We start from the raw sequence: 14,281 nt of genomic DNA, 5'->3' as shown, positions 1-14,281 counted from the left end.
CCAGTTCTTATCTAAACCCATGAACCCTTCATTATATTTTGTCTCCTATGTCCAGTTTCAGAGGAGGGTGAGCAAGAACCCTTTTTTGTGGGTGCCTGGCATCCACCCAGTGTCAAGCCATGACACTTAACTAGAAAGGGAAAAATCCCTTTGGCTGTGCTATCAGAACCCATCAATAACTTCACATGTTGCAAGAACTTGTCATTCTCTCCTCCCTCTCCACCACCACCACTTTCTCTGTGCTCTAAGGCTATGGTTTTCTCTGCATCTGTAGAAATTTGTAGTGTTTTGTGGGAAGTAAATCCAGTCACACAGGCAGGAGCAAATCCAACAGTTTCATTGGTAGAGCCCCAGTCAGCCTGTACTACATAGTGCAGGAACTGTTGGAGCATTACTGTTTTCTACCCAAAATTCTGGATCCTAAGCTGTATCTTCAGTACCTTAAAACAGGGCTATGTGCATTGCCTGTCATTATCATCTGGTGGAAAATAAAATACACAATAGCAAATATAGAGAGATATTATCTTATTTCAAACCTGAAGTCTATCCACCTCTTCAAGGGTAGTGCAGTATTTGAGGGAAAAGCAGAAGTTCTGTCCAACTTTCCCTCTTTTCCCAGCTGACAATTGCAGTTAACCAAAGTTGCTGCCCCTTCCTCTATGGCATCACCCATCCCTGGATCGCACTGAGAAGGGGCTGCTGTAGTTTTCTCTGCTGGGGACACAGGCTCAGGGCACTCAGATTCTGATGTAACTTGCTGATTTTTAGAAAGGTAGAAAGGGGCTTGTTGCTCATTTTTTAATTTACTGTGTTTATAATGACACAGGGTTGTATACATTTTTGGCAGCTCTGTCCCCATAGGTAACACAGGTAAATGCCAAAATAGCAACAGGAATACTGATATGAATCCCCAAGGGATTCAATGCCCTGCAAAGTAGATGACTTCTGGTATAGCAGATAGGATGCTTAGGACATTTTGAAGAATTATAACCACCTCAAAACCTGTTTGTTTTGTTTTGCTGGTTATTAGTTGTCTTTAGGAATGGGCCATGCTCACCAATGTCACATTTTAGGAATGGTGTTGCAAATCGTGCCACTCCTTCTCTGAAATGACACATTTCAAAAATATCTAATGCTACTTCTATGTTTATTTTCCCCATTCTGTGGCATATATCACAGTCTACTGACAGATACTTCCTTTTCCACTCAAGACTACTTTAGACAAAAATGAGAGAAGCAATTTTGAGATCTTGCTCTTGGCAACTGATTTGTTTTGTTAGGTATATGGGAACTCAAACTGGTGTGGCAAATGAAAGTTCATTCTTTTCTTTCTTTACACACTCTTTTCCACAGAAACAGGCCATATTATTTGTTTAGTCCAGACAGCTTTAAAGTAAAACTGTGTAGGGTTTTGTAGCCCAAAGTTTCCTTTACATCTGTTAAAGACTTCTTGATAACTCATAAAGGAGGTTTTTTGTTGTTCCCCCCCCTCCTCTTCCCACTCCCCCCCCACCCCCACCCCCACCCCCACTCTGTTTGGGTGGTTTTCCAGTCCAGCAAATCAGTGTGCAGGACACACTAACTTCTTACCAGTTTTATACGCCAGGTCACAGCTGCACCCAGCTTCTGTGTTGCCTACAGTCACATCATTAAGTAGAGTTTGGGTACTCCATAACCAGTGAAGGGTAATTAACATCATATCCTAGGAAGGCAGCTTGATTTATCATTTGCTACTTCTTTTACTGAGACCTGTTTCTACCTCCTTGATACTTTAATCTGTTACTCACTGGCTAATAAGAAGCTGAACCTCGTTTACTGAACTGGTGAAATTTTGTGACTTCAGTTGATGTAATTTACATGTAAGGCTCTTAGTGTCTGAGAACAAATTAGTATTCAAGGTTTTAACATTGCTTTGAGGATGTGAACGTTAGGAGTTAGATTGGTTAAATTGGGGCTGAACAGCCAGACCAATGTCTTGGTGTGAGCACTAGAAGCTCTTGCAAAGCTCCTGGAGACCCTGTCATCGTTATGGCTCACCCTTCAAAGCAGGATCTGATTGCTAGGAGGGAAACAATAGAACCTAAAGTTACTTGGTGTGAGCAGTGCAAGTGGCAGCAGAGATGTTTAAGCACCACAGAGCACAGCCATTGAAAAATATGAGGTAACCCTTCTTACAATTTAAACATATTTTATATAACTCCTAGTATAGCTTTTAAACTGCACTTGAGAAGATAGATGAATCTCAAGAGAGCTACAAAAATATTTGGGTCACAGAAGAAACATGCTGAAATTCTTATTATCGTACAATTCTCCTCTGGGCTCCATCTAGAAGTAAAACTTTTTCATTATTTGGCCATCTCACTGGTATTCTTTCCCTACTGCAGTTTAGGATTAACATTTTGGTGGCTCCTGATGGAATCAGGATCACAGCTCTACATTAGATGGTGAAAACAAGTTCCAGCAAAGGGATCTATTAACAGTATAAAATCAGGAAGAGTTTGCATTAATGTTAGAGCAAATTATTACAAGAGGCTAGAGACAGAGAGGTGCAGCTGGGTTTAGTCAGTTTGTGCCTCAGATAACTGGCACATACATCCAGGACTGGTTTGCTGCACGTGCTCAGTCACAGCAGTGGTCATGGAGACAGTTCACCTATTGCCACTTTATGTTCAGGACGGTTCTGAGGACTGTTAGAGGAGCTGCATGACTCAGGCGTGGTTTCTTGTCTGGAAAAAAAAAAAAAAGAAAAGCTGATGATAAGTATTGCCCTGAATTATTAATTAAAATTAATAGGCTTTTTCTCAATGATCTTACTATTTGATACCATTAAGATTATGTAAAATCCTTTGTTTTCAATTTTCTAAAATAAAAAACCCAGCACAGATTCTTCTCAATAAGAATCATTATTCTTCCCATCTGTGTTCTAGGTGACCATATGATCTGTCTATGGGACAGACTGTGTTAGCAGAGAAAAATACAAGTTATGCAGTGATCAAACCCAAAGCTGTACTTTGAGAAAAATGCTATAAGCATTGGCATGTTCTGGAAACTTTCAGCAAATGTTGAAAAAAGTCCAACAAACACAAACCCCACAAAAGGATAAACATAAAAATCCCCTTGCCAGCTGCAAAAATTCTGGCTCCTTTCCTCTATCCTTCTTTATCACAGCCTCATTAAGCACATGAATTGGATGACTCCAAGAGCATTTTTCTGTAGGGCAGTCTGGCACAAATTTGCAATATGTTCCAAGAACTCTCAGTGACACTCTATCAGAAATAAATAATTCTATTTAATAAGCAAACAGAAAGTCACCAAGAAATAACTACATGTGACAGGAGAGTTGTTGCAACCTATTTGCTTATCAGAAGATTGAGTCTTTTTTTGGTGCTGAAAATTTAAGTAGTTATTTCCCATTTTTCTCGTTACCTCTGTGGAAAGTGATGATTATGAGAGCACTGTGGCTAAAGGAAGTACTTTGGTAAATGTAGAAAATGCTGTGATACACTGAAGAATGAATAAAAAAGGTTTTCCTTTCAGATTCTCTGTCATCTGCTTACAAATAAATATTCTGGCTTGGTCAGTTTTGAGTGTCCCCCTTCTTCTTTCTCCTGCTCTACCTATTGCTCAGTCTAATTCCCATCCAGAGGCACTTCCTGTCTGGTTCAAGGCCCCTCTTTACCATCTTCTGCATTGCCTGCAAAGCACTTGTGTATTTGTTCTGTACTACAGAGGTGCTGACAGTAGAGGCACAGTAAAGAGAAGATCTGTAAAATCATAGCAGATGTAAATGGTGCAAGAAATTAAGAGAAAGTGTAATGACTTATTTATGTTCCACAGAAAGAGTGAACATTCTTTAATAAATATATTTTCCCGGTTATTCTCAATTTATAGCTTTCCTTACTCCATAGAGAAGTGATTTATTGAGCCTTGCTTTGAAAGTAAAATAGGAAATGAAGGCATTGAACTGCCTGTGCTCAATTTAATATTTCTAAATGCAGATGTACTGAATCAAGCAGCTGTTGTCTAGAGAGCCATGTTTCATGCTACCTTTTGGGCCTTTAACTTATACAGAAAGAATAGTTCTTCTCTAAAGTAATTTTGCAACTGCTGCAGTGCATAGAATGAATAAGCATCCATGCATTTAACAATTTAAGAAATTGTGTTCTTGTCTTATATTAACTGTGTTAATGTTATAAACTTTACAGAGAATGGAGGTGAATGAGAGAGTTAATAATGTGCTTAAAGGTGAAAAGGTAAAATAATTTATCCAGTGGAAAGGAAGGGCATAACTAATACTCCAGAAATATCAGAGATATTGTTTTTATAAGAAATCTATTTTAAACATATCAGCAATCTAAAGACCAGATCACAAATAATGGGTCTATACTCATGTGTCTTCAGGTTCGTTACTTTTTATAAATATTTAGACAGGATTTATGGCTTGGGGTTGGGTGTGGGTTTTTTTTGGTTTTTTTTTTGGTTTGGTTTGTTTTGGTTTTGCTTTTTTGGGGTTTTTTTTTTTGTTTGTTTGTTTGTTTTTGGTTTTGGGTGGGTTTTTTTTGTGGTTTTTTTTGGTTTTCTTTGTATCAAGGAATTTCTCCTGTGTTTATATAAACTTTACTGCACTGTAAAAGAGATTCAGTCAGTACTAAGGACAGATTACGAGTCATCTGAAATTGGGAAATATCCTAAACCCGAGAAGAGACAAAGTTGCTACTCTTCCTAGAGACATTTTAGAGAGTGGATTCACCTGGCACCAGTCACGGGGTTCAGAATCAACTGCAATACCAGGGTGAAACTTCATTTCAACGCAAAGTTCCTGTTGTGAGGTGTCATCATCTTTTTTATTATACTTTGAGACCAAATTTTAATTTTTGGTAGTTGTTTGGCTGTTTGGCCATTCTTGTCTGTTACCTGCAGTTTAGAGAACTTGAGGCAGGAGAGAACAACCTAAATAGCCCTGGCAGCAAATGAAATTACAGCCTACTGAAAAGGTCAAAGCAGTGCTGCTCACAGTGGTAATCTACAGAATACATGAGGCATTTCAAATACATCATTTCTCTGTCAGAAATTGCAAAAGAGCACAGCAAATGATTAGAAATTAATCCATAACTGTTGGCATGAAGTTGGCGAGAACTTAGACTTAATATGTTCCAGATTAAAAAATAGCCATTTGTACATTATTCTCAACAGCTTCACTTGAATTCCAGGGAGAGCTGGTTCCCCACCTGTATATGGTTCTTCTCTTCACTGAAACAGTCTTTCTCCCATTTTGCAGTGATTAATGGGGTAATCACAGAATATGTGTGCAGCAAGGGTGTGTTAAAAAGTGTAAATTGTTCCAGAAACATAGGTAGCATTCACAGTGGAACTTGATCAGTCAGGGCAAATGGTGAACTGTTTGTTGCTGCAAAGAAAAGAGGACAGCTGGATCTGTGCTGCCAGGGCTGATGAATAAAAGCAGATCCCACAGACCAGGCTGTGATGCTGACTGATCCTGCCATTTCAGTCAGCTCTCTGTTCCATGTGGCATTTGGTGTCGGTGCCTTTTTCCATTGCAGCTCATATTTCCCTGGCGGGTGGAAACATGGAAGTGTAAAATGTCATTTGCTTTTGGGGATACTAAGCTGCTACAAAGACAAAGCAGACAGGTTAGGGAAATAGCATGAGCCAAATTGTCATAGGGAGAGAGACAAGAAACAATGCTGACTGATTCTGTCACAAGCCATAATGCTTTTACAGTATGCAGAATTTCCTGAGACAGTAAACTGAAAGATGTTGGCCAGCAGGGATTACCAACTTTTAAAATATGTAGTGAGAACTCTGTGCAAGGCAAACTCTCCCTGCAGGGCTGTGGAAGGCAGGAAGACAGAGGGCCTCAAGCAGGTGTAATTGGCAATCCCAGGTGCTTAAAATGAAGTGGTGCCTTTGAAGCCAAGCACACCGAAGTTTATCTTTGCATTTAATTTATCTCATCAGTCTCAACTGCAGTTGTCAAAATTTTGCTGTCAGAAGGAACATGATGTTCAGTTTACTTAATAGTGATGGAGAGAAGGCAATGATAGGCTGTGGTTTTTCATCCTTCTTGTTTGCTAAATTCCTTATTTGGGAAGCAATTCCATCTGTGGTCTCGGGGTGGGTTTTCTCACCCGAGATTTAGGTGGTTTAAAGTCCTTGGCCCTCTAAAAGCTTTGAGTTGCGTCGGTGTAAAAAAGCAGAGTCCTCAAGGTCTGTTTTCAGGTTTCTCGTGTTGTTTATTATTTGATATTTCAGAATTTTCTCTGCTTCCAGCTGAGGTTTGGACAGCAGCTGGGACACAAGGTGACTGCCTCTCGAGGGGATGTTCCCTAACATTTATACAGATAACTACGTGTTGGTTATTTACTATTTTGTGCCAATGACCAGTGCCCACACTAAAAGTGTCATTTCTACTTTGCTCCAATCCACTCTAACTACTTTGTGCCATCACCACCCCAAAAGATGGAGGACAAGGAAGAAGGAGAAGTACATGAGGTACCACCCAAATTCCACCATCTTGTCCCCATTTACCTCTATTCTATAAACTCTAAAACTACTGAATTCCATATCGTCTACTCTACTAAACTACTGTTTTCACATCTCGGTGCTTTGTAATTCCTTTTGCAATGTTGGAAGCTTTTCCTATGGATTAAAATCAAACCCGGTGTTTTCCTGGGCTCTGTACCAAGATCTCCGAGCCCCCTGGACCGGCTCCACACCCCCCTGTCCAGGGCTCAAATTCCCTTCTTCGAGTCCCAGGCCATCCAAGGCGATGTCCTGGACTCCAACACTGTGGGGCACAGGCTTGTGTGAACGCTGTTGAAGTGTCCTAGTGTTGCTTGTCCTCGGTGCATGATGGAGCAATGCTGCTAATGCACAATGCTTTCCTCAGGGAAACACTTCCAGGTTGTTTCTTTTCCTAATAAAAACTTCCTCTTTATCTGTTCTGCATTAAAACTTCAAGACTGCTGGAAAGCCAGACCCTTTCTGCTAAGGAATTTCTGGTTTAATCCCTGTTTTACACCCTGGGTGTACATTTATTAACTTTTGAGGTAGCTTTTATTTCCAAATGATTTGTGCCTGAGTTTTCTCTGTGATTTTCTGTTTGATTTTGGCTTCCAAATACTATTTCTTGGAGTTACAGCTGAATGGCACAACTTCCAAAGAGGTGCTCTGCATAGCAATCCACATTGGTTTTGTTTTGCTTTTCAGTGTTAAAAGTGGTTTACAGAGGTGTAATTTTAGATGTAGGTGACTTCATCAAACTTGCATTGCTTTTGCTTCTGGGTAGAATCTCCTTGTCCATTCTGCAATTATTCAATCACAGAGGATGAACCGACCCCATATTTTTATATTAAACTAAGCACAAAAGGATCACAATCCAGATAAAGTTGTCAATACGTCTCCTATTTCATTCAGTTTGGCTTCTTATTTTACTTAAAAATAACTTCAGTATATCACTTAAAAGAAATAAAAATAATCAATATTTCTCTAATCAGCATTTGAAGGTTGTGTGCTATTAGCCTACAATAATTAAGAACAGGACACTACATAATGCTGTTTCAGGCTTTTTTGAAGAGGAGGAAAATGACAAGGAGGTGTAATTTCAGGGCCCTTGAAAATAAGGGAATTTTCATGGCTTAATTCCTAAAAAAGTAATATGCAGTTAAGTTCATAGAGTTTTTTATTAGTGCTTCTAAAGTGAAGAATCTTAAAAGACAGACATTAAATGGTGCTTCTTGACAAAGAAGATATTGATCCTGGAGATATTTCCATTATATCTTCATTGCTGTGAAAAATTACTAGGTCTGCATGGCCACTATCAGTTCCAACTTTCTATATAACAAATATTCCCCTTGGAACAGTTGAATTTACTCCAGCAGGAAATGTGGAGAGTGACCTGGAGAGCATCTGCCTGTGGGCAGCTGCATCCCTGACTGGCTCTTGTCACCCTTCCTACAAAAACCCATAGCAAAGGAAATGTAGCAATCAAGTCCAGTGGCTCAGCTGGAAGGTTTTTCTGGTATCTGACCTAAAGGCTCTTTCCTCCATATACCCATTCTATGTTGTCCCTTCCCCTGTGGATAGAGGAGAAGAGTTTCTTACCCATGTTCCCTCTCTAGCTTTCAATAAGAGAACTGTTAATTCCTCTGTCAATATTCTTTTCTCAAGCCTGAAAAACCTCAATTTTGTGATATGGACTAAAGAAGAGATGCTACTTCCTTAGAAATATCTTTAAAAAGAAAAGTACAGAGTAATTAAACTACTGAAAGCAGGCAGATCTGGAAAGATGAAATAATTTATGGGAGAAAATGAAACTTGAATTGGCAAATAGTACAGTAGCACTAAGCAAGTGCTTAAGCTAAGGAATAATTATACATAAACGTTCTGGGAGTATGTTGAGACTGGAAATCAGAATGTGGGTTTTAGCTATCACACAGATGAGGTCCTAGAACAGCCATTTAGTACAGAGAAAAAACACCCAACTAATATTTAGGAGGAGCTTGATGAGTTTAAGAAACAGATTGCACAATGTAATTTTTGTGAGGGCAGAGAGAACTTAATAGTCTGGGCAGTCCCTTCCAAATCTGTTTCAGCTGAAGTATCTTGTTCAAAGTTTCCTTAGCCAGCATGTCCCTTGGAAAGATAGAGTATCTTATCCTGGGATCCAAAATATCAACTGAAGAATTTAACAGCGAATAATTTTGTTTTATCTCACTTGGTGAAAACTTTCACCAACATCAGAAGCAGTTGTGCTGAGTGAGAGCATCTGTATACATTTCCACATAATATGTTCATGCCCCACTGTGGCTGGATTTTCACTGTACACAGAAATAAACTAGAAATTGGTTTTGGGGAGATGAAAAGAATGTCAGATGCAAGTGCTTTACTAATGCAAGCAGAAGTCATATCCTAAAAGTGTGTTGTTCTTGGAAATTTTCTCCAATTATATGGGTTTGCTGTTTTATTTGGAGGCCAAAATTTTGAATAGCAGTGTTCGTAGTGAGCCTTCATAAGGCTCATGAAAAAAGCTTGAGCAATAAGCATTCTCCCAAATGCATGAGCATAATTTTTATTTTAGAGGCTGTGCTTATCAAGGCATTATTACTTTTATTTTAATTTGTTTTGGCTTGAGTTTGCAATTCTGGAGTTTTTCTTAGAAAAAAATTTTGTTGTTGTTAAGAAAAAGAAAATTTAAATAGCTGCTGTCCAATGTATTGTACATTAAATTTCTTGTTTCAACCAACTATTGAAATCAAAATGAATCTTTCTGGGCTTATATCAGAATACTAAAGGATCATTTCAAAGTAGGTCCACTCTGAAAGCTGAAAAACTTTCCCTCTATAATTTGGGCAGAAATTTAGTTAAAATTCAAAACTATCCTGAAAAATGTTAATTATCAAATTTTCTTTAAAATCCTTTCCCTAGGATTGAGTCTTAAATGCCGTAACATGAAAAGGACAGATGCAAGTATTGCAACTTGAGCTTATCAACAAGATAAAAATAATATTTGTATGCTTTTGTGAAGATTTAGGTTATTTTGACTACTTTCTCTAAGCATTCATCTGTATGCACAACAGAAGTTCTTCTAGAGTCACCTAAGGGACTTATATTTCAAAATTTATCCCAGTATGTCACCATGAAGAGGCATATGATGAACTTCTAAAATACTTCGTATTACAATAAATGTAATACTAAGCAAAGATCATTTATACATTATGTGTGGTAATGCCTCAGGAATATCTTTCTGGAAGAAAGTCAGAAAGAAGTGCAGGAGAATACTAAAAAATCTTTCCAGATTAAATTCAACTTTATCACTTGGGGAGACACCTCCTACTGAGGTGAGCAATCTCATCACATCATTACATTTCTATTTCTGCCATTCCTTCAGCGAAGTGGTCATGTGGTTGGATTTAGCTGTCTCCTCCTGTTCTATATTTATGTGCTAAACCTTTGGTCATCTTTCTTGAGAGAAAGCTACAGATGAGTCTGTATGTGTGAGGGGGCAGTTGATTCTGTGAGATCTGAGACTATTTTATCTTTTTCTGTTTGTAGCCCTACAAGTGGGACAACATGGGGAGCTGTCACACACTTCACTTAATTTTCTGCAGACTTCTGGAAGTTTCAGTCTTTTCCTTTAGTTGACTTCTACCTTCAGAATTTGTTAATTCATATATTTCTGAAAGAAAAAAGTCACAAAGGTGAATTGTTTGAATATTGTTAAGATTTCCACTTATCAATTTCTCCAACAGAACACAAGCGCAATAAAAGCAAGGAAAGGAAAGAACATCATCTCTTGTTTCTTGCCTATATAAACCAATGTTAACCATGTCTCCTTGTCCTCAGATGCACAAATAGTCAGGCTTTGTGTCCATCTGTAATGCTATAACAATTAAACTACATCAAGACACATAAAAGGGGATGGTTGAGAACCTGTAGAAATCCATACTAGGAAAATGAGACAAGTTTTTATTAATTCATATACTTGTGGATTTTTATTTGAAGATGATTGTGAAATGTTATTCATCCATACACTGCCACCTCTCTCTTTTTAGCAACTAATTTCTGTCTACATTTTAAGACTTAGAAGAGTAGCAGTAATGTCAAGTAAAAAGCAGCAGTGATACAAAATGCCCATTTATTGAAATTTAATGCTAAATCTTTTTGTTGTTAACATCTTTTTCTTATTAACACATTTGGTATGCTTAACTTTGACTTGCTTCAAGTTCAGATGTGTGAGTTTATTCTAGAAATAGCCTAATGGATAGGAATTGTGATAAGCTATAATTGATTTTCTCCCATTTAATAAAAGGGAAACCAGGCTCATTTAAAATATTCTATTAGAGGAAGACTCAGTGTGAGTCATTCTGCTCTCTTCACTCAGCCCTGCCAGATCACTACACAGAGGCTCAGTTTCCTCAGAACTGCTAGCCAGCAGATCTTCTGCTGAGAAAAGAGGGGAGTCCAGGCAGTTGATAGGCTGAGGGAGCTTAGATTGCATCATCCAAGGAGAATGGAGAGCTGAGAGTTCAGCTTCATCAAATAAAGAAAAGGAAGATGGGACTTCCTATATGTTTTGCAGTCACGAGAGTGTTGCTGGAGGACATGAAAAGAACCACACTCTCACTGTCAGGGTGTCAGAGCAGAAAGAGGGGTGTTTATTTCTTCCTTTGGGTTTATATAGACCCTGGACAATGACCAGAGATTGGGGAATGAGGTGGACACCTCTTTGACCCCACTGGTCACACTGAAAGTCCATCAAATGTCCCTCCTCCAAAGAGGAACGTGAAAACATCACTTTATGTTACAGTCTGTGAGAAAACTCTAGTGCAAAAACGTAAACATCATAAGGATGAAAAAATCAGGGCAACAATGAGAGAACCTCTGTTTTTCTACCTTTTGCCCTACATTGCTAACTCTGGATCAACTTTTAGTTTGCTCAGTATTCCTATTTCTTGCTGTTTATGAAGTCATGTCAGTCAGTCTATAAAAGATTGTGGATTTGTATCTCTCATACATTTCACCTCTTTGACCTATTCGAATTTGAGAAATCCACCATAGAGGAGCAGATTATTTTCATGTTATTTTTCATTTCTAATAGTTCTGAAAAGATATATCCTCAAGTGCTGGTTCAGGTGAGGCAAATGTGCCAGGCCTGCTGTGATTTCGGGTGAATGTTATGCAGTCAGTCCATCTCTGTATGCAGAGGCCATCCCAACCTAAAGGTATTGCGTTGCTTAGGGGGAGTTACAGAACACAATTTCATAACAGAGGTACAGACTGTTTCACAGTAATATGCAATTTCCCCTTTTTAGGGAAGATGAAGCTTCGTCTTTTAGCCATGGAATGACAGAAGTTGTGACTCTGCTTAATTCCCTTGAGATGGCTAAGTGCAAGGAGCCCAGGGATGGAGAGGCAACAGCAGCATCTTTTAGAGTGCTTTAAGTTGCAGAGCATCAGGGGAACCCTCTGGGGATGGCAGAGAATTCCAAGGTCCATGGTGGCCATCACAATTGCCATATAATGAACGTTTTAATATCCCCTTAATTACGCTTAATTCAGTGGCTATTTAATTAACTGTAACTATTTTCTTGAGAGATATCATAATGCTTCTACAAATGGAGTAAATAAGTGATAGGAGAACTCTTGAAAGTGGATCTTAAGGGTTTTATACATAAATATACATTAGAGGTAAATACACACTTATATGAGGAATTAATCAGGAAGGAGATATGCATGCAGAATTCTCTAGGAAGTGTTTGTGGTGCCAAACTGACCTATAAATTGCTGGATGGAATGGTTTGAGACTAAGGAGTTCCCCAGTCATTTTCCTTTAAATGCTAAGGAGGACACTGTCACCTTTTTCTCAATGCTTGGGTACAGAAACACGTTTGCATGAGGAAACAGATATTGACTTTTAAAGTGGAAATTTATTTCAATATATTTTGAATAAAATATTTTACTTAAGAAAAGTCTCCATTTTTTCCGGCTTGTTTTGCAGAAATATTCTCTTTAATATTCAGCAAAAAGTCAATTATTTCAGTAGGGATTTTCACAGTCCTTGTTTTCAAAAGATTGCATTGTGCTCTCAAAATTACTTGAATGCCACTGTTGTGGCTAAATTACTGAATAGGAAGTTGTGCAGAAAAAACGTGAAGCATTCATAAATGAGGTCGCAATCAAATTTATGTGACTAATACAATATTTTTTTAAACTTTCTTCTGGTGGTTTTAATCCCAGATGATCACTTTCTAATGTAAACAGTATCACTTAATGTAATGTTTTCACAAGGGTGAACTTGCACCCAGTTTAAGAAAAATCAATATTTGTTAATAGAAGCTATTGTTTGCTTGTCCTTCAGTCAGCTAGACAGCCAGCTAGATAAAAGCGCAGAGATAGAAGGAAATGAACACAACAGTATGAAGAAATAAACACAGAAAAATTTAGAGTAATTCTATTAGCAGTGCAAGGCATACAGAATTGAGATCTTCTTTGATTCACTGCTGAAGCTTGAAGCAGCAGTAAAATGGGAGAGCAGTCGTGACACTGCTGTGCTGAAACTTGATTTGAAAGTAATTTCCCTTCCCTCGTCCTTCCGCGCTGTGAGGTGCCAGCTGTTACTGAGCTTTTCGTGTTTCCAGTCACTGAGACAAGTTACCTCCCAGTTTAACTTCTGTGGTTTATTCCCTGCTTGTCATTTTCTACTGCTGCTCTGCAATCAAATTCTAGAATGTTCTTAAGCAGAGCTGATCTAGATTTTGCCAAAAAGACTGCACTGTTTTCAAAAAGTCATTTTGACTATTGTCTTTAACCAATCGAGCCCTACAATTTCCTTGAATTTTTTGTTATTGTATTGATTTTAAAATATTTTAGGATGTCCTCAAAATCAAAAGCCTATTGGAGAATAGTATTTATAAGGTCATAGTTTTAATGTGTCTGGAGCAATGAAATTGTGTGGAACAAAATATTTGTCAAGGCCATGAATTAAATAAGCTGCAAACTACTCTTCATGTGGAGTTCTCTGGCTCCAGCCATCACTTGGGCATTTTTGCCTATCCTTTCCCCACTCTGCTCCTTGAGGTCTTTGCCACCCTATTGCCCCATATCCTCCTCTCAACTTTAGCTTTTTGAACCCTGCAGCTCCAGTCATTTACACATTTAACCCTCAACCTGTTCTATAGTGCTTATTGGGTGCTATATATTCTTGAATTGTCTATTCCTATTAAATTTCATTTTTAAAAATAAGGTTAGAGGATGTGTTGTCAGTTTGTTTCTTCTCTCAATATTATTTACTATTTCCACTGTGGCTGGTGTTTGAAACTGATACAATCAGTCAGTGGGTTAAGCTGTAGTATCTCATTAGCTGCTCTGTGTTAATTGCAGGTGTAGGTACTGCTCCTCTGCTGTCAAATTAGTGCTGGGTAACAAATAAGCCTTCCTGGGTGGTGTAAATTTGCTTACATTCTTTGTAGGTTCTAGGAAACCAAATAAACTGTTATGTGTCCCATTTTTTCTCACCTTTATCTCTCTCTACTTACAGTATCTAATTTTAAGATTCCTTCATTTGGTAATAATCTCTCTGCATCCAGGAAATCAGGGCTGGCTCTTTGCTTTACCTCAGTTAATGGATTGTGGTGCATTTGTACTGTGTATGCTAACTCAGTGTTGTAGTTAATTTTAATTTTAAAAAGAACATTCTTGACTGAAATACCTACATTTTCACTGTAGTAGCTCCAATGAAAAGCATTTTAAGCTGTCCTAG

Source organism: Sylvia atricapilla, chromosome 10 (genome assembly GCF_009819655.1).
Source record: "Sylvia atricapilla isolate bSylAtr1 chromosome 10, bSylAtr1.pri, whole genome shotgun sequence".
Lineage (NCBI taxonomy): Eukaryota > Metazoa > Chordata > Aves > Passeriformes > Sylviidae > Sylvia > Sylvia atricapilla.
This window is presented reverse-complemented; position numbering follows the sequence as displayed.